Source organism: Pimephales promelas, chromosome 6 (assembly GCF_988280905.1).
Source record: "Pimephales promelas chromosome 6, fPimPro1.hap1.1, whole genome shotgun sequence".
Classification (NCBI taxonomy): domain Eukaryota; kingdom Metazoa; phylum Chordata; class Actinopteri; order Cypriniformes; family Leuciscidae; genus Pimephales; species Pimephales promelas.
The window spans coordinates 13,413,664-13,435,566 of record NC_142774.1 but is presented as its reverse complement, the minus strand read 5'-3'; the positions used below and the strand labels follow the sequence as shown (position 1 = coordinate 13,435,566).

The 21,903-nt window shown below is 35.2% G+C and overlaps 1 long non-coding RNA gene across 1 annotated transcript; it reads left to right on the top strand.

Moving 5' to 3' along the window:
• Positions 1 to 404: 404 nt before the first annotated feature.
• LOC120485950 (uncharacterized) lies at positions 405 to 18,417 on the top strand. Its single transcript, XR_005624079.2, has 3 exons — positions 405 to 669; positions 793 to 882; positions 17,916 to 18,417. It is a non-coding gene; the product is annotated as an uncharacterized LOC120485950 (long non-coding RNA).
• The last annotated feature ends 3,486 nt before the right edge of the window (positions 18,418 to 21,903 follow it).

Below are 21,903 nucleotides of genomic sequence, written 5' to 3'. Positions count from 1 at the left end.
AAGCATAGCATGTGCGTACACTGTGTAAAAAATGTGATTATGATTTGTCATCACAATTTTTTTTTTTGTCAAATCAATGGACAAACTCCTTTTTTATTTCAGTGAACTTGAAATTTTAATGCATTCAGTTTTTTTTAAGTTAAACCAACAAAATATACAGTGTATATATATATATAGTGGTACCAGTACCACCCTCTTCAAAAAAAAAAAAAAAAAAAAAAAAAAAAACCTTCCTTAAAATCGTGTTTTCTTAAGATATATATATATATATATATATATATATATATATATATATATTTTATTTATTTATTTGATTTTATTTAAAACGGTATCATGAAAAGCTATTGGAAAATGAAGGATTAAAGATTCATGGGCATTTGATAATCCAGGGTTAACCTGTCACGAGACACGTGTGTGATGTTCAGGGGTTAAAACAAAGATGCGCACGAGAGAGTCGCTGTTTCCCTCCACAGATACGTTGCGCTCCACACAGTGCACTCGCTCATCTTTGTAAGACCTCAGTCAGTGGTCAGTGTACACACACTTTGCATCGTCTTCTCTCCACGGAGGCTGCTCTTCAGCACCCGGCGCGAGAGCAATCCCATAACTTCACTTCACGTGCTTGAGCCGCCACGCGCTCATATTCACATTCTGTCACATTCATCGATGGTAAGCTCACGCAAGACAACCTCTGCCTGACTGACTGTCTTTGAGACGGAGAATTAGAGAGAGAGAGAAATAAAGAGAAAGAGAGAATTTCTCCTCACCGAGCTGCTTATTTTCTCTGTCAAGCGTGTATCATCCGCTGTGTGGTGAAAAGCGCAGACCTGCGTGGGACCGATTTCCCGCCGCTGCAAGGAGACACCAAACGTCTTCTGAAAGGTAAAAGTTACCTCAAATCTCTTCAATGTGATGTCTTTGTAGGTTATGCTTGTTTTTTGTTCTTTCTTTTTAATTTGTTTACATAAAAACAGCTAGGCTATGGAAAGTGACAAACTCATAGTCACATGTGGTAACTTAGCCTTGTGTTCATAATGTTCGTAAATGTTTGTAAACATTTTCAACGTCTACGAATACAAGTGTGAAATGCATGTTTACGTGCAGAATACATGGTAATTTTTGAATGAATTATTAGTTAATTCCATTAGATAAAATTTATCAATATCATACTTATTACTCTGTTGCTGTAGCTCAATTAATCGTGTCTGATTATACCTGTTGATTCCCCTCATAACACTCATTAAACTACAGCCTATGTACGGTACATACTTAGAACCTTCCTGGGAAGAAAGAAAGAAACAAAAAATGTTTACATTCCTGAAACAAAACATTATTGCAGATGATAGTCTTTGCCCAAATCGAAATACCTGGAAATGGGCAAAGAAAACAGCCTACCAAACAACATATGGGATCTATAGGGTGATGAGACAGCTGGGAAGAGAAAGTGAGAGAGAAAGATAAGGTTGGGGGATCAGGTGGTTGAGAGGGGCAGAGAAACCAAAAGAGATGTTGTAATTAAGGCTAAATGGGGGTGAAGAGACACCAGAGAATGCATCCAAGCGGTAATTTGTTTTTTATTGAATATATTTATCAACATTAAATGACTTTATTATTTTGGAAACAGGTAAGTAACTTTAGCTTGGGCTGGCCGCATCTGATGATTCAACATAGCAGCGAGCAGCTGTTGTGCTCATGAGGGCAGGGGTAGTTGATGGATCATGGCCGCACCACACTCATTGAAATTGATTATCAATATGCATCATTTGTTTTCTTTATTGCACCTTTCCTCATTTAGAAAGAAACTCAATAATTTAATAACATCAGTCACTCACTGTGAGTTCTGGGATATATTATGGCTTACAAATAATTCCCATAAAATTCAGTTTTATTATTACGTTTTAGAATCAGTTGCGCTTTACTTTTCAAATACAGCTCATCTCTGTGATCGCTCAACTGCAGCTAAAAAGCATTATCGTGTTGGAAAAAAATATGATGAAAAGCATTCTCGACACACTAGCCAATACCTTCTGTATATCTTATGTAGGCACCAAGTATATTTAGAGTCAAGTCACACTGTTTAGGACTGTACCTTCAAAAATTGCATTTCAAACCATGCTGCATGTTACTACTGAATGCGTTCTAGAGCAGCATTTGTATTCTGAGCATTTGTGACCAAAGAACCTTTCATGACCCTTGCAGTAGCCCTATAAGTTCACAAGAGATAGTGGTCTGATCCCTTCCTATGAAGTTACAGACATTGGCACAAATCTCTTGAGTGTTGCTCAAGATTGAAGCTTTATCAACTGCTCAGGTGTGCCAGCCTGCAGGAGGACGACTGAAATGTGTTTAATTGCAGCTGGAGATACCTAAGGCAGAGACAGCAGATCACTTATTCACTCCAGCAGTGCGCTGATTTGGGTGTAATTTCTTAATTACACTTCTTTAATTAAAACACGGAAGGAGGTTATTGCATTGTTCAACTTAATTCTCTGTAAGTCTTTTCATTCAAAATATAACTCAATACCGGGATGCTGCCTGAGTTTTTTTTAATGTCAGTTTGACGTTCAATTATTGGTAACTCTTCAGAATAATGGTCTTCATTAATAGGGAACTATACAGGAAGTAATACAGGACAACTGAGTAGTCCTACATTAACACTACAAGTAACTAATAAGGGGAAAAAGCTTAATCAGATTTAGGAGACAATTGCTTACATCTCAGACCAACCCGAGGCTGCTGAGACACAGGTTAGTGTTGTGACTAATAATTAATTGGTAATTCTTTATTATTTGTCGTTGTTAGTTCTACAGAGTCTAATCTCATTTAGTAATTATTGATTGCATTATAAGGAACTTTCTCAGTCCTGAATTTGATATTACATAGGCTACTGATTAGTTCTCTTCCTTACAAATTAGTTAGGCTAATAGTTGTAGTTAAAGTGTTAATATTTGTCCTGCATTACTTCCTGCGGTAACATGTTATAATAAGGTTTCATTAGTTAACATTAGATAACAGTTAACATTAACTAATAATGAACTGCACTTCTACAGCATTTATTAATCTTAGTGTTAATTTCAACATTTACTAATACATTTTTAAAATCAAAAGTTGTGTTTGTCAGCATTAGTTAATGCACTCTGAACTAACAATGAACAGCTATAATTTACGAACATTAACACAGATGAATAAATTCTGTAACAAATGCATTGCTCATAGTTAGTTCATACATTAACTAATGACAACAGATGCAAGCTTATTGTAAAGAGTTACCCTTCCTGCAAAGTTACCTATTAATAACAGATCATTTCTTAAGTGTTACCTTTCATTCTGATATAATGATACAATAGACAATTGAGAATAGCACACAATGCATCAGTTTTCCACAATCAAGCTGTCTAGGTGAAAATGGCAGATTTCTGTCTGATCTGTAACAGGGAGTTTTTTTTTTAAAGCAAATCTGCCTGATTTATTTGACTTTGGCGACCTCAAGACTCTGGTTTTCTACAGCCCTCTTGTTCTATCCTCTTTGTGCGCATTAGATTTTTTTCTTTCCTGAACTCAAATTCTTGAAATTAAAATCCTTTTCTATAAGTTATCAAGTGGTTCAAACGTTTTAAGTCTGTTCTCTAGTACATGTCCAAGTGTATTATTAAGTTTATTCATAACTGAAGCTGGGCATAGAGTGAATGGAAATATTTAGCACTTAATATTCTACCTTTCTAAAAGTTTCTATACTGCTGAAAGTGACAATCCAACGTTTAAGTCAATGGAAGTTAATAGGTCCTATTGAATTTCCCTGTGAAGGTTTGCTGTGATTTGAATTTATTATTATTAGCTTTTTAGCAGACACATCATCAAGCCAGAGACTAATTATTCGTTGTAATTATAGTTTGTTTATGATCAGGTCTTATGCATTTAGATGCATTTAGATAAAAAAAAGGAAGAAAACATTGCGGTTTCATTTTCTGCAGTTGAGGTGAATGGGCTGAGAGATCGGTTCATAGGTGGCTGTCCCCTGTGAGGCACTTAAAGGAAGATTCATGAAGCTGTGTTTTTTTTTTTTTTTTAAAGGATCAAAAGCAATTGAAAGGTACCGTACAAGGTGAGACTGGCAATATTTGAACATTACGTACACAATCCTCTAAATTTAATTAATTATTCTTGGAAATTCCGGTTTAGTTCAATTTCATGTTCTCTTCATGGTCAAAAAAAAAATATAAATTTTTCTTCCTAACGGAGACTTCATATTGACAAGTTCACAGGTGTTAAACTTGCCCGAAATGGCAGAGCGTAGGTGGCGTAGGTGGCCTTGATAAAAGGATGGAGAAGGGGGAGTGTGAAATGGAAGTTTAAGTGGCCGACTACTGAGGAGCACTTATTACATTAAAAGTCCAACATAAATATGAAACATAATTCAGTGGAAGGTCACATAAGATAGTGACCCGACATTTCTTTAGTGCCGGAGGTCACCTCAGCTTTAATATTGATACAGTGAAGTGTTTTCAATGTTTTCACATGCTGCTTGTGACTCCAAAGTGACTCCAAAGTAAGGTCCACAACAGGCGGCTGTGGAAAATCTTGGAGGGAAAGTGAAAAGATTCCTGGAAGGTCAAACCAAAACACTTACCAAGTACGAGTAAAATTAGGATTTGTCAGTAATATGTGATTTAATCTAAATAATGCACATTACTTGCATCAACAAAGGTCAGGACGTCATTCAGATTAAGTTAAAGGCATTCAAACCATTTACTAAAGAAAACAGAAATTAAAATTAATTGATTTGATTGATTGATTTTTCTGTATATTGTTTTTGTGACAGTTGCAGTTTTACCATAAGACTGAAACAGTCATCTCATACTACGAATAACTGGTGCTGTTTCCTACTTAAAATAATAAATGAAAATTTTAAAAAGGGTAACAGTTTGCAATTCACAATTAATACAAATGTTTATGTTCACGGTCCACACAACTTTTGATTTAAAAGATGCATTAGTACATGTTGAAATTAACATTTAAGATTTATACATTCTGTAGAAGTTTTGTTCATTCTTAGTTCATGTAACTAATGTAGTTAACTAATATTAACAAATTAAACCTTATTGCAAAGGGTTTCCAAAATTGAAATAAGGGGCAAAAATGATATATTTTTTTTTAAAAAGGACAAATATAAAATAAAAGAATGGCTAGTAAGAAATGTTCTCAATTCTCTTGCCATTGCATGACAATTCTGGACCATAACACATTAGTCAGATAAAGTTACAATATAATAAAGATTCCATGGTGATAACATACAAAAACAAACAAACAAAAATGTTTATTTAAAAACAAACAAACAAAGTTTTTGATGTAATAAACTGGGATTTTAATAAGGTCTTCGCATGAGGATTTTCACAAGATAAAGAAAACATTTTTTGTGTGTGTTTTGCGGCCTGACCTCCAAGTGATGAGTAGAAACAATGGAGCTGTTATAATTGTTCTTATTCATTTATTGTTTGGGTTTCTCTCCGAGCATTCTGAAGGTTCCTGTTGATTTGCAATTGCTTAACTTCCTTTGTAATTGCTAGTTGGTTGCAAAAATTCAAAAGAAGGCAGAGAACATTCTGATTTCTCTGTGTGTGACTGGCATGCCTGCAAACTAAAATCAATATGGTCCGCACTGTATTGCTCATCCCCTACTCTTCCCAGAATTTTTAATGGTGGATTTTCTGGCTGTGATTTTCATTTTTTCCAGCTGCAGAAAACTTTCTTTTATTGTTACATGGTAGCTTTTAGACTGAAGAACAGATGACACATTGATTGATGTCTAAATTGATGATTCCCCCCTCGTTCCCTTCACTTAAAATTAAGGGCATCAAAAAGAATAAAAGCCGGACAGCAAAAGAGTGGCATCTGTGATGGAACTGGGAAGTGAGAAATGACCGGCAGATTGAACTGGGATTGACTAGGAGGTTCAGAAAGACAGCATTACTGATTTGAAAATGTCTTTAGTGGTTTTCAAGAACACATATTTGTGTGCTGTAGCTATAATTTTATCTTTTTTAATAATACATAGTTATATTATTATTTTTTAAATATATAAGTATATTTATAAGTATTATAAATATATATTTATAAGTATTATTTTTTTTGTATCAGGGAATAGCAGTATATTTTGGTAATTTTAAGCTACTTGAATATCGGACTAATACATATACCGAATGCTGGAGTTTGTTCTGTTATTATAGTTCTGTTGTGCTATTTTATTTTTTAAATGTTTGTGTAATTGTCTCAATCATACGTTTCGATATTGTTGTACTCTGATAAAAAAAAATCCTTGTTGAAAGTAGAAAGGTGAGAGGACATTCCGGAAAAGCAGGCTTGATACACTTGGGCATCTGTGCTCCTGTGTAGACTTGGTTCACAAATTACATAGTGCAACTAATTACGAGTACTAATAAAGAATAATAATACTGGAAATAATATTAAATAATACAATTTTAGTCTTCATCATGCTTGTTCTTTATGTACATTTACACAGTAGTCTGCCAGCACAACAGTGGGTGAATATTGTTGATGAATTTATGTCATAGACATCATTAATCTAATATTCTATTCATAGCTGTTGTTCTTCATGTGACAATGTTTAAATGCAATGAATATGTATTGTGTTTGATACTGGAACATTTTACCAGTATGATAACATCTGTGTCATGTAGAATCTGACACTAATACTATGTTGGTATCGGTACATCTTGGTGTCAGTACGCATTTTTATGTACATGGGTAAATCATCATTGAACCAAATTTTCAGGTTTAATTAATTCAAAAATATTACATATGTCAGGTTTACACTTGATGAAAGTCTCACATGTATTTTTGTGAGGCAAGACTTCCAAATAAGATTTGAGCAGAACTGCACTACAAACCCTATGAAGTCGTTGATTCAAATGCAATTGAAAATTCAATTTCTGCAAAACCCCTATTTAGGATATTGATTGTTTAAAATACTGGTAACACTTAAAGGGATACTCCATACTGATACCTCTCGCATCTCAGTGCATGCACTCAATCGCTCTGGCGAGCGAGACACATTCTTAGCACTTGACTACAGTTATACGAGTAGTGTATCTCGACCAAGAATGGTGACACAAAATAAAACGTTGCGCTTTTCTAAGCGTGTAAAGTGGATAACTGCAATTTATGGCGGAATACCACAGCAAGTGCTTGGGAGCACTTCTACTTGGCGCATATATATATCTATGGACTCGGCGCAATAATATCATCACTCCGGAGAGGGAGAGAGGGAAGATGAATTTTCACGAGTGATGAAAGTACTGCGCCGAGTCGAAGTGCTCCCAAGCACATTCTATGGTATTCCGCCATACATTATAGTTATCCACTTTACACGGTTAGAAAAGCGCATGTTTTATTTGTGTCACCATTCTTGGTCGTGTGGGGCTAGTAGCACTGGGACTGACAATAAAGCACTAAGCTTAATTTGGGGTGTAGATGAAATTAATTTAATTATTATCATTCATCACGTGTCTTAATATTAATTAAAAAGCAAAACGAGTGTAAAAATTATGTTAGGGAGTGTAAATAGCCAATAAGCATCCTACTGTTTACATCCTACTGTTTTTATTTATTTATTTATTTATTTTTATAAATGATTAAATAAGAGTTTTCCTACATCTTAAAATGTTTAGTTTTAGGACAATGTTTGAAGGATGAATAAAAAAATGTGTTGATCATCACATTAAAAATAACATTTATATATGATATTATAGTTTTGAAGTGCTGGTTTTGAAGTGCCGGTTTTGCCGATATATATCGGTACTGATAGTTGATTGGTGGAACTGTCATTATCGGCAAAAATCCATACCGATAGTTTTTCCAGGTTGCGTTCATTGCTGGAACTACACAAACTATCACTTACATTTACACGTGAGGCAGCGCACAGTACAGAGAGCGCTGGCGCTTCAAATGCGCGTTTAAAACACAGACAGCGAAACGGTATGACTACAGAACACTAAAGTACATATTGCCATATCATTATAAAGTAATTAATTTATTAACTATATGCTGCATTAGCAGAGAAATAACAGCATTATGATTGCTGTCGAGTCTGAGAGGAATTACATTAACTGCTGCCATTAAAGCGATTAAAGCAATGTGACAAATATACATGTAGACATGACCCAAATGTTTATGTCGCAATCGCTATTAGTTTATATCCGGCTGGTCACTTTTAGCATTCATTAGCCGGCGAAGTTGCATATTTAAAGCTAGTATATAGACATGATTGCTTTCGCAACATTGATATGTTCATGCAGCCGACAGAAACAAACAAATCAGAAACGCATTCAATTTCAGTATTTTTTTTAATCACTTCAATATATATTGTTATTTCGATTAGATTATCATCAAGTGTTCTAAAATAGAAGCAAATAAAGTGAGAGACTATACATCTAATATACATTTATGTAATTTTAATACTATTGCCTTTGCAGTTAATTAATTATGGCCATCTTTAAGCATGACTCTTTGAATTTATATTGGTTTTAATATAAAACCAGGTTTTACCTCTTGTAACCACAGCCACGTCCAAGTGGTCCGAGGGCGCAGGCGCTTTGTGGCTGTGATTACAAGAGGTAAAGACGATATAAATACTGTTAATTTTCTCAAACCGCTCGTTTCTTGTCTTAGGCCATCAATGTGTACTTACATTTACAAGTCATTAAATCATGTTTAATTTGGACTTTTCTGTGCATGCTCTTTAAGGTGGACCCCATATACATGCATTATATGACTGACAGACAAGAACGATTTGACCTAAAAAAATCAAAATTGAAAATACTGTGGAAACAAAAGATACCTACATCTTGGATGCCTTTGAGGTAAGCTAAAACATCAAAAAATAATTTCAAAGTAAACTATCCCTTTAATAGAATGTTAACTAATGTAGTTAACTAGACTTTAATAAATGGGACCTTATTGTGATATAAGTGTTTCCGATTTATGTGAATGACATCTGGTGAAATAGTTTTTATATCGCAGAAAAATAAAATATCCCAATGTCATTTTTTACCAACATCATTTTTACAGAGATATCAACATCGGTGTATATATGTATATATATATATCGGCCATAACAGCAATATTAATTTCGGTTATCGTATCGGCCACAAACTTTCACATCGTTGCATCATTAATATATTGTAGATATTTTTGTGTGCAAAAAAATTTTTCAGTGCAATCACTTAATATTAGATCATTGTTTCGGCCCAGGATTTTTGGTTTCAGGTTCAGCCTTGAATTTTTTAATTTTGGTGCAATACAAAAATCAGTATTTTTATAACATTTTATACATTGTAGAAGTGTCTTTCATGTTGTAGTTCAAATGACAGTCTAAGTGTGTTGCATCTTTTTGCAAGTTTTGTCATGCTCTCACAACCGCATTAAACTTCTCCAACAGCAATCTGTTGCCCATTCTGTGGGGACTACGGAGTTAGTAGGGGTGAAAATTGCCCTTTCTCTGGGTGATAATTTGTTGAAAGCCTCTCCATTTGACATTATAGGTGGATATGAAGTCAGCACTGGCTCTTTGGGCCTTGTATATTTGTCTCCTGACCTGTGGTGGCAGTGCAGGGTGATGCTTCCTCCCCCCTAGACACAGTGGTTTTTCAGAGAGGTGAAAACCAGCTGTCTGTCACCATCTACCTTTCTATAAAACCGCAGTCTCTCCCAGCTGTGTGCCATGTGACATTCAAAATGTTTTTGGCACCTTTTAATGGGAAACAGCGCAGGAACTGTCTTCATTTCTTGTTTTCAGCCATATGGATTCAAAGGGATTTTCCAGAGACTTTTTCCAGTATACCACTAATAATCAGAAGTGGAGAATAGAGAGATTGCTTATTAAGATGAGGAGGTTCCAATCATGCTTTTAAACAATGAACAATTTCAAGACGTTTTGCAGACGCTTTGTATATTATCCTTTTGAATGAAGTGATTTGAAATGTAATAGGTTTTAATCTGACATGTCAGGAAATTGTGCAGTCAAGCCTCCCCGCTCTAGCAGAATTGAGGTCAACAGAATATTTGAAATTCTGAAGTCAGAAACAACATAGGGGCGTTGTATATAGATATGGACTCTGGAGAAATAGTAACCTTCTTTGAAAGGCATGATGGCATCAGGATATTTGGTGAGTGGCCACTAAAATGAGAAATGTATATAGCTGGAAGCTTTTCTGCTTAACAGTTTCAATTGCTCAACAGTTTCGATTGCTCTGAAGGCTTCCTTGTGGACTAGGGTTTTAATTAAGTTTGGGACTTACAACAGTTCAATCGGATATCTTTTTGGGATGTGCAAAGGTACTCGGACGTGACAGCGACGATCAATCATGGAACGATGCTCGCAGTGACTTTAAAACATGTTCCTTTTTTACTGATTCCTGGTTATTGTGGCATTTTGAGCGGTACCTAAGGACTGATTGGTTAGTGTTTGGACAGCATGCAGTCTAGACTGACAAAATGAAGTCAAGTCAAATTTGAACGTATGATCATGAAATACAGTTAAGTGCAAGTTGTACAGGGCAAATCCGCCATATACATAACATTATAATAAGATTATTGTAATAGGCTAGTTCATTCAGACAGGCACAGTCAAGTTGACATATGCTTTTCTGTTCTTTTTGTGCAGATATTTTTTCTTTATATACAAATATAAAGATTAATAATCTGATTGGTTGTAAAATGTATTACCTGAATGAAATGAACTCGAATGTATTGTCCTGTGGAATCATTCATTCACAGACAGTTTACGAAGATGTTCAAACAGATCTTCATCGCTGGTTGCAGATTTGCTTTCACAAGACTAAACTGTTGGTCCACGGCCACTTCATTCAACATTCTTGAAGTTCTTAAATCTTCCTGTTACGACTCTGAGTCGAGTGTGAATTAAAGCAATTTAGAATCAGTGCGTGCAGGAAACTGAACAGATCATTCAAATACTTGTTTGATGAAGTCTTTGAACAGAATCGACTCAAAAGAGTGTTTCATTTGTAAATTGAGCATCGCTCATGCATGCCCATAAAAATACAGCGCTCTTGGATTAAACTACGCATTTAAAAAATTGAATTGCATTAGAATAAAGTAACGATAGGAACGAGAGGTCGCCCCACATAACTAAGTAAATGTAGCCTACTTTGTTACTATAGATGGTTACTACCATAGACAGTAAAGGTTACTACCCACCTCTGTTAACGGTTACGAGTCACGTTAATGTTCTTCTTCTGTTGTTTGTTCTAGATCGCACAGTAGGTGGTTTCATTCATGTTAGAGACACCTTGTGTCCCAGACAGGAACATACACTGCTGCACGATCTGTGACAGTAGGTGTGCCATCACATTGTAATTGTGCGAAAATATAACAATATTCAAAAAAGCAATTTTATGATCGAATTTCGAACGACTATTCGAAGATCGTGACTCATCCCTAGAGAACACTATAGAATGTTGTGAATTATTTGTGCTTTAGTTGCCCTTGTTTCAGTGCGTTATTACGGTAATACAGCCTCCCCAACCAGAGTAACATTTTCTGGCTATTGCACGTAACTTAATTAGTTTGCGTCCTTTTTTGTGGATACTTTTTGTTGTGTATCTAAGATATCTGATTCATATCATATAGGATGTGTTTACAGTATAATAGTGTTCATTTACTCTTCAGCTTCATCTTCACCTGCAGTTGTTCCATTTAGTCTCTTTTTCGAAAACATTCAAACCTATCTTTATGTTGAAACAAACAAATTTTTCGCCCCGAGAATATTAAATCATAGGATACACAAAAAAGTTGACTTGTTTACATTTTCCATTTTTTTTCCACCCAAGTATCCCACAGTCCTTGAAATTGATCTGCCATGAATATTTAAACACCTTTCCTTTATTATCCTCCTGACACAAAGGTCAAATGTGCCTTTTAAAGACCACATTTTTAATGAAACACTATCTGCTCCTTTATCATTGAAAAGGTATTGAGTTACTTGCTTAGTGTGCCTTGTAGTTTTTAGCAGTACATTAAATCATTCCTGGTGTGAGTTTACACAAGCATTGGCGAGGTGGAGATGGCATTGCATCGAGATCACAAAACTGTGGCGCAAGCGGCCATTGGCACTCTGACCCCTTTAATTGTGTCCTCTTATTTTTCCGCTGTGCTCTCCTTTTCTCTTTTCCTTTCTCTCACTTTGCTCCCCAGAGGCACATCAGCAGTGTTCTTTCAACAAGGCAGAACTTGTCGTGCCACAGTTAGCCTGTTACTCACACTGTTTAGCAATGACGGTAAAGACTACGGGATCAGTGCTGGTCTCAACCGGACACCCTAGTGTCACTGTTGTCACAGTTGTTACTGACAATTGTACTTTTTCTAAATAGAAATTGACAGGTAAAGAATAACATCAGATGAGAGTCAACCCAAGCTACTGTATGACAGCTTTTATATTGATGATGAAAGGGTGTGTGATTGTGACAGTAATTATTGTTATAGAAATGAGGAAAAAAAAAACATTAATCATCAACAAGCATTTGCATTGGGGTGTTAATTCCAATTGGCTAGAATGATGCCCCTCAGCTCTTGGCAAAGTGTCTTTCATTATCAAGTTTAATTCTCATTGCCCTCTGACTGCCAGTTAAGTAAGAGGCTGTCTCATTCATATTAACCATTGAGCCTCATGTTTATAGAGCCTTTAGCCTGCTGAATAGGTTGTGCCGCTTTTCCTTCACTTCCTCTTTTTCCTGTTCGATATGTTAAACACATTGCTTACAGATCTTGACCTTGGTAAAATGCTTCAATACAATGGGAAGTTGAATAATTTCATGTCTTTGAAACTCAAGGAAATTGTGAACAATAGCTGAAATTAGAACCTGAAAATATAGTATGGGCAGATGATGACTATCCCATTGTTATATATGTGGTTCCTCTTGACAGCATGTCGTTTTTCTAATTCAGACATGAGTAATTACAGCTGGACTTGCCTAGCTAATAGTGACCTACAAACAGCTGAAATTGGAGCAGTATAAATGAAGTGGCCATCTAATGGAGCCCTCAATTATGCTCTCCATAAATAGATGCTTGAATACATTGATCTCTTTTTCAAAGTATGTTGAAAAGAAGCAGCACATTGCTACACAAAATATTATCAGCATCATCACAGAGCTGTCTGACAGCTGTCCAATCGCCAATATTTTTGACATACACACAATTTTAAATGAATTATTGTGTAAAATGTTTACTTGAATTTTTTGTTTTTTGAGTTCTTTGCCATGTGATGATAATCTGGAATTCTGAATAATGTGTTTTTGTGTGTCATTGTTTTGTGTAAAGAAATTTAAGGATAATTGTTTAATGCATGTTCATAGACATTGATGTCTTCACTGTAAAAAATTTCTTGTCAAATTAACAGTAACTTACTGGCAACAATTATCCAGTACTTGCTGTATTTCATTTAACAGTAAAATTACCGTAACACTAACAACAGTACTGTTAAGCATACTGCAAATTAAATAACATTATTTTACTGTAATTTCTTACCATATTAAAGTACAGAATTACACTGTTAATTTTTTAGTAATAGTGTATAGTATGTAATGTTATTGTATTTATTTTATAGTGCTACTGTGTAACCTGTAGAAAATCCGTAGAAATATTATTTTAACTGTTAATGGGAAATAGAAAAAAGAACAATTGAAGCTTTAACTGCACAAGGTTTATTGTGTATTTTCAAACACATTAGTGCATTTATAATATACATTTAAATACATTAATACAATTAAATACATTAATAATAAAAATGCAATATAATACAATAAAAATCATGCATGACAATCATGAACAATTATGCATAAATACATGCAAAAATTATCATGAAGAGGTCAAATAGAAAAGATTAAAGGGGTGCTATCTGATCAATCTATTAGAAAGATAGTTCATAACAACTCATCCACCCACTCCCTGCTGGGGTAAAACAGCTTAAACTAGTCTAAGATTGTCTATTGGTTTGAGATAGACTGTATAACTGGTCAGTGTCTGATTTTAAAGGGGTTTTGGCTGCTTTCTATCTAAGGGACCAGATTTGCAGGGCTGGGAGACACATATAAACTAGCTTTGACAAGTAAACCACCAATCCAGATGAGTATTACAAAATGACAAGTTATCCAGTGTCCTTTAAAAAAAAAAAAACTAAACACAAAACAACCTCATCATGCACATGTGCCATGAAAAACTTGCATTACGGTATTAATAATCATTTATATGCAGACTTATGTTCTAACTTTTGCAATAGGAAGTTTTCTATCCAAGCTTTTATGCAATTAAACCTTAAACTGTACAACAATGTTTATTTTCACACAACAATTCTTAACAACTTGCAGATAGACAAAATTCACAGATGGATAATAATCTGTTTAAAAATGTTCTCAGTGGGTCAGTACTGGACCAAGATATAGTAGTAGTAGTTAGATAAATAGAATAATTAAATTAGATTAGATTTACAATTCATCGGTCGTCAAGATGGATAGGGGTCTTCTTAACATGCACAGCTCACACCTGTGGAAAAGGAGAACAGACAAGACAGTTAAAATACAGTACGTTTTTGTTGTTGTTGTTTTGGCTAAACAGCAAAAACAGACAAAATGATGTCTAAAGTGTAATTCACTTAATACTAGAATCTTGTTTGTTGGACTGTTGTTTAAAATCAATTGTTAAAGTATGTTCATTATGTCCTCAGTTGTATGCTGTGTAATATAATGCAATGCTATACTGTTCAGTGTTGTGCATATGTTTATGCCACAAGAGGGCACTAAAGTATAGGCTATGGAGGATGCGTTTGTATTATCATTATGTTTGTCCAAGTTGATTTACCGTAGTTAAGAGGATCATATTACTGAGAGAATCTTCATTACTCTCTGTGCTGTTCGACCGTGAGACTGATGAAATAATTATGCCAAGAACGGCTAAAGATAACTCAGTTATCGTCCACTCTTTTCTTTTGAATGCAACGCAAGCAGAAACATAACTCAACATCAATTCATTTACGATCACGTGAAAACGTAGGTTAAATCTTGCTTGTGTGATACATGACTTAAAAAACGCTTGACAAGGCATCGTTCCCTTCAAATGACATGTCAGTTTACACATAGTTTAAAAAAACAAAAAACAATGATATTATAGCCAATACAGTAAATGTCACACATAGCTTTGTATTTTGGACAAAAATACACCTGGGCGCTTTCCGTGGTCCAGTTATCACTGAGGTAAGTTAACGTTAACGTTAAATGGCAGAACGCCAGGTCAGGATTTACACGAAAAAAAGCGTGAAAAAATCAATGAGGAATTGACACTTTAATTTTATAACAATAAATCCGAATCCTAACCTTGGATATCCGATTTCAGGATACATTTATCGATTTTCAATTCCTAACCCCTATAAGTTATAAAATAATGAACGTGCAGGCGCTTTCACCGACTTAACGTGGTAAATAACAAAATCATTAGACCATTTTGACCTTATATTAAGAGGTTACATATGAAATATATGTTAATAAAATCACATATTTAATCAAGTAAGTTAGGCTATCAAGATGAAAGAAATCCGCGTCTGACTGGCTTATAGAACATTCCGCGGCCACTTCTTTTTAACGTTAATCTGTTAACGTAGGCTACGTATGGTTTTTATAAAAATATGAATTACTAACCAGATATGGCGAAAACGTTGCCGACAGCGACGCGATGCACGGCCTGCGCGTTCTTACAGAGAGAAGGGAACTGAAGAGTTCTTCATAAAATGGCAGCTGGTTGTGGTTATTTTTCGCGGTCATTTCGTACTAATGTATTTGAATTTACAGTAACATGCCCCGAAATGGCTACATTGAAGAGTAGCCTATCATATACATATTATATTAAAATGTCTAGAATAGATTAAATTGAATGTAGAAATCGTGGTCAGCTATTCTAAAAACTTTAAAGTTATTAGCTAGAATCCGTATACACATTATAAGAATTATTACTTACCAGATGAAGAAGTTCCAGGTCGGCAGAAAAGACAGCAGCACCACTGACACGACAGAGAAACTCTTCCAAAGTCAAATATGCTCCCATGCACACCCCACTGACATAAATTATGTCATAAATTATGACTGTTAATGGTCAACCAGTGCTACATTTTTATTTTAAATGTAAGAATAACATTAGTAGGCTATCAATTTTACCCCTGGAACTGTGTGTGGTGTTTTTCGCGGTCAATTTGCACTGCTGTATTTAGATTAACAGTAACTGATAATTTCCCAGAATGCATTGAAATTCTACAGTAACATACTGTCAACTGTGTGCACAGTACATAACTGTTGAAAAAACAATTTAATACTGTGAAAACAACTAAATCTACTGTAACTTACTGTACATAGATTATACAGTAAGAAACTGTTGAGAAAAACAGTATAATCCTGTGAAAACAACAGAAATCAAATTTTACAGTGTTATTTTTCCGAGATCCTTGTTTTAAACATTGCTCGCAGTAACATATCCTCAATTTTACACAGAATTATTCTGAGAGCAGAAAGGCACACAAGAAAAGAACCAACTACATCACCACCCTGTGCATAGTCTAAAATATTCTCAACATTTCTAAAATATATAAAATGAATGAATACATTTAAACACCCATTCTTTTTGCTTGTGTTCTGTGGTAGATTTTCCCCTACGCTTAAGTTAAACTTGTGTTGCATCCTAATCAACGCTTCAAAAACGTCTCCTGATCGACGTTCAATAATATTTATCCTCCAGTGCTTCTCCTAATCGAACTTCGAGTCGGTCAACGTCTTAACCCCTATGCACACTGGGATTAAGATCTCTAGTGTTTCACTTGCCTGCTAAGCAGCAGTAACCAGACAGACTCCAGACAATACCTTCGAATGTGCTTTAATCATGGCCAGAGGATCTCAGACCAATTTCAGACAGAATCCCATCAGCAAAAAAAGTTTTAACCTATAATCATTTTACTGGATTTGTTATAAACCAGGGAAATAATCACAATTGGCAGACATTTTTCATTAATCTTGTGAAATGACACAGTATGTGCCTGGTGAAGTAGAGTGCATTTTATGTGCCTCTGGAAATTGATTAGGTTAATACACTGTTTATAGTATAATGTACAATAGTATAGTAAGCAGTCCAGTTCTTGCATGGGCACTACGGCATAATCATTGCAGGAAGGAAGCATTATTTAGGAAAAATAATATTTTTCACCTTTTACACAGAAACACTAAACTGTAAAATAGTATAAATGTGGATAAAAAGCTCATAATAATAAAAGTAGTGGAATTGATTGCAAGAAATGCCAGAGCTTATTATTTAGCTGGAACACTTGGCATTCAGAACAGGTTTTCTTGCCAAATTCGACATAGTCTAAAAACTTGAAAAGCTTCGACTTAAAAAGCTTTTTTTCTTTCTTTTTCCTTTTCTTTCTTTTTCTTTTTTTATTTGTTTGAACCTTTGATGCTAAGGATACCTTGACATTCTTGATAGAAAAAAAGAAGAAAAACAACTTTCTGTGGTTCATGTTCTAAGTACATTCAGGCCTGACACGCTGCACGTGTCATAACCAGCCAGGATGATTATTGTGCTAAATGAGCGGCATTAACGTCTTTGATAAATTGTTTTTAAATCAGCTTGTAATTTCATTGGCAGTAAATTTCCACAAGTCAGAGAGCAGTCATCTATTCCTCAATATCAGCTTACATGACCCCTCCCAACTCGGCTTCTAACTGTGTTATCTCCAAAACTAAAGTGGTCATTAGGTGCTTTTTTTCCTCTACGGCTCGGCAAGTAATGTTGGTAAAATGCTAATGCTTAATAATGATCCCTTCATCCATTTCTGGATTACTTTTCAGCTGAATGGCAATGCATCAAAACATAAAGCATTTTGAGGCTCATTAAGGAGGCATTATACGATGAGGTCTGCGGAGCGGTCACACGGGCCTAGTGATGGATGTGAAAGCGATCCGCTGCTGAAACCCGGTTAGGTCGAGTCTCTGTGGTAAAGAGGGCTGCTCTCTGACATGAGGAGGAGGAGGAGGAGGAGAAGGAGGAGGAGGAGGAGGGCCCACCACTGGACCCGTCCCATCAGAGCATCATTAGTGTCCACTTTGAGCCAGTGACAGGAATTCCATTCCAGACTGAACTTCAGACCTTGATAGCTTGCAGAATCACACGCATGGGAGTAATAAAGAGCTTTATGCAGTGTTCATGTTGTCTTCCAGCATATATGTAGAATATATATTTCCAAAATCGATGGGTTGCCTGAACTACATTATGCAATAGCTGATATAAGTGTCTGCACATCTTGTTAAATGCCATTATTATCTGTAAATATACAGTACAGTTAGACTGTGCTTACACCTAACATGGGTGACATGGCATGAGGTCAAAAATAAACCGTTCCCATTATAATTAACAAAGCCGTCTATACTGGAAGGGGGACTCTGCTCAGTTTGCACAGTACTGTATAGTTTGCTGCCTAGTGTCAGATTTCAAGCTGCAAATTTACTACAATCTAAAATGTATAGCACCAGCGATTTCAAACTGTGTTTTGGAGACTGTCTTTGGTTCACTGCAGTTTTAGGGAGAAAAATACTCAGCAATGGTGCTGACTTATGAATTTGCATATTAAAAACACCACATAGACATATAAACAACATTAAAAGCTTGATTTTCACCACATGGATGTATGACCACCACAATATGGTCATACATCATGGTTCTATTTAGAACTCTAGCTGCTGCTTTTTGGACCTACTTTTTTTTTCACCTCCTGGAGTTTGTTTATTAAGCATGCAGGGCAACAACCCAGTAGAGCATTACAATAATCTAGCCTTGAGGTCACAAACGCATAAACTAGCTTTTTGCATTTATCATTGAGAGCACATTTCATACTAGTTTAGATGCATTTTTAAGATGGAAGAGTGTTGTTTTAACAGATGCTTGAAATCAATAATTGGTATTAAAGAGCACACCCGGGTTTCCAACTAATGACAACAACTTGACAAATGACAAGCAGAGCATCCATCAAGTGTTAGACAGTATTCTGGGTGTGCAGAGCTTTTTGGTCCAATAATTAAAACATCCCTTTGTTTTATTTTCAGAATTAAGTAGTAGGAAATTAGCTCTACCATTGTGCACCAGTTAACATTTCTATGTTTGCAAAGTATGTCGTACTGCCATTAGTACTGCCTATACTGGACTGAGTTGATTCAGCTGATGTTTAATTTGTGGGTTTCATTGATGTATTTAAATTTTGTATTAAACTAGGGCTGTCAACTTTAGTCTTTTAGTCGACTAATCAGTCGATGCCGTCTTGGTCGACTGACATTTTTATTGGTCGACCAGTTAATTTTTCGATTGTGACTGCAGTGCTCCTCACTTTTTTCAGTTAAAAAAATCTCAAAGAATTGTATTATTATTATTATAGTTTTATTTATTTGTGATATTTGTGTTTTATAAATGCTCTATGACAGTTGTTTAAAAATGTTTTTTTTTTGTTTGTTTTTTAGTTGACTAATCGTTGCGCAGGACAAGACTTTGGCTGACCAAGGATTTCTTTGGTTGACTACAGCCCTATATTAAAGCCAATTTCCTTTAAATTTATCTGGTCTTGAAGAGGCCATGCAGTCAAGACAATAGATTTATTGTTTACTTAACAAATTTGTGCATTTGTTTCATTGATTAACTTTAGAGCTGAATCCTCCTATGGACTGCTGTAGGCTTAAAAACCTCTTTGCTGGACACAGCATAATCAGTCCACATGCCTTTGACGATTGATTTTTAGATTCTCTTTTCTAAGACTTGTTATTATCTATTTGAGGTTAATGCTGAAACAAATATTAGCTAGCTCTTCTGTTTGAGTCAGACTGGTTTGTTTTGCCACTGAAGAAACCCAACACTGTGCTTTTTAACATATCCGTCAGGGCTCTGCTTTAGTCATGGGAGCATAATAGCAGAAATATGCATAATTACCTCGACTCCTTTTTCTCTGACCTCTCAGAAGTCTCTTGTAAAATGCAGGCAGTCTCTTCCTGGAGTGTCATATCCAGCTCTTCCCTTCTCTTATAATTTTCTGTATATTATCACATTGAGACTGTGACAGAATATGCTTTTTATTATGGCATGAAAGGCCTTTATGGTGATAAAAATTGCCTCTTTATGCTATCTCAAGTTTTTTTATCAACATCATTGATCTGACAGGTCTGTTATTCCACATCGGCACATCCCTGAGCATGCCCTGTTTGAACAAAAGTCAGGGCCAATGCTGTAAGGGGTATCATGATGAGGCTCGTAAGACCCCTTACATGCCATCGTACTGGCCTTTCTACAACCTATGCTACAGCATATGCACTCTGCAATCCCAGTGGTGCTATACTGTGAAGGAAGTGGAAGCTATATGAAGAGGAGTGATCAGCAGAACTATCTGACAGTAGTGATCACGTCCTGACGTCACGTGTCTTTACGGAATCTTTACGGGATGTGTTGAACACACTCACAGATTCCGGAAAATCACTTGCAATGTGAATGAACCAAAATCAAACGATCCCGGGACAAACCCCGGGACACATTATCTGTGTGTTTTCCGAATTTGTGTGAAAGGGGGTTTTGTCAGTTGAGTGTTAAAGAGAAGACTGGGCTTGGAAGCTCTGGTGAAAAAACACTCTGAAACCCTGCTCACCCGCTTGTTTTACGATGCTTCATAAAAGTGTCATTATTGGTGTCAATGCAATGGTGTCCTCTAAGTTCCCTTTCTGCAATTTGTGACCGCTTGTATTGCTCAAAACCAAATGGCTTCAATGAAAGCTTCAAGGCCTACACCTCCTTGGCCCCATAACTGGTTGTCCTGGTTTTTTTCTTGATTGGTGTGCTCAAAATGATTTAAACTTCCAAAATGCCCTGCTAGTAAGATACGGGAGGATTAAACCTTCTTTTATTTATGGTTGGCTACAAAAATACATGAATTATTTTTTATAGCTCAACATCAAGATAAAAGATGTGTGCCTCACTTCCCTTGTTATCATTTGCATGGCATCATCCAGTAATCTTTTTCTTCAAACCTAATAAAAGCGAGTTTTTTATTTGTGTGAGAAAAGCATATGGATATAGGCAAACATATTGATTTACATGATTTTATTATGGAGAGCAGACTTTCTCATTCTTTAACCAGATAACAATGGGTTGTATAGAACCATGAAAGAAATTGAATAACACAAATTTTTTTTACTGATGGTGATAAGGCCTCTATTTCGGTTTTTAGTATGCATCATATCGCATCATATTTTGATGCAGACAGTTGATGAGACTTAATATATATGACTTACAATAACTGTTCAAAATAAATGTGTAGTTTATGCATGTATAAATGTGTAATATTGACTTTTTATTGAAAATAAAAATATTGATTTATTGATATATATATATATATATATATATAATTTTTAAATGTTATTTTCAAATTTGTATGATATACAAAAGACAACACCATGACTCTCAAACAGTTTTTTTTTTTTTTTTTTTATAAAATAAAGATTATAAAATAAGCACATCTGCGCCTAACAGCGTATTACATGAGATATTAATCTCTCACTGTCTATAAGAATTTGGCTGATATTGATAATATTTAAAAGCCGATAAAAATACATTGGCCAATATTTATTGAATTTTTTGAGAGCCTGATTACAAAAGCAAAAGTCTCACCATTAAAAGCTATGTCCCAACACTTCAACTAAATCAAATACAGTAGCCTATAAAAACTAATTTTACACTTTGTAGTGTGGCCACATTTCTTTAAAAAATATATTTAAAAAAATCTATTGCCTCACATAGAAATAAAATAAT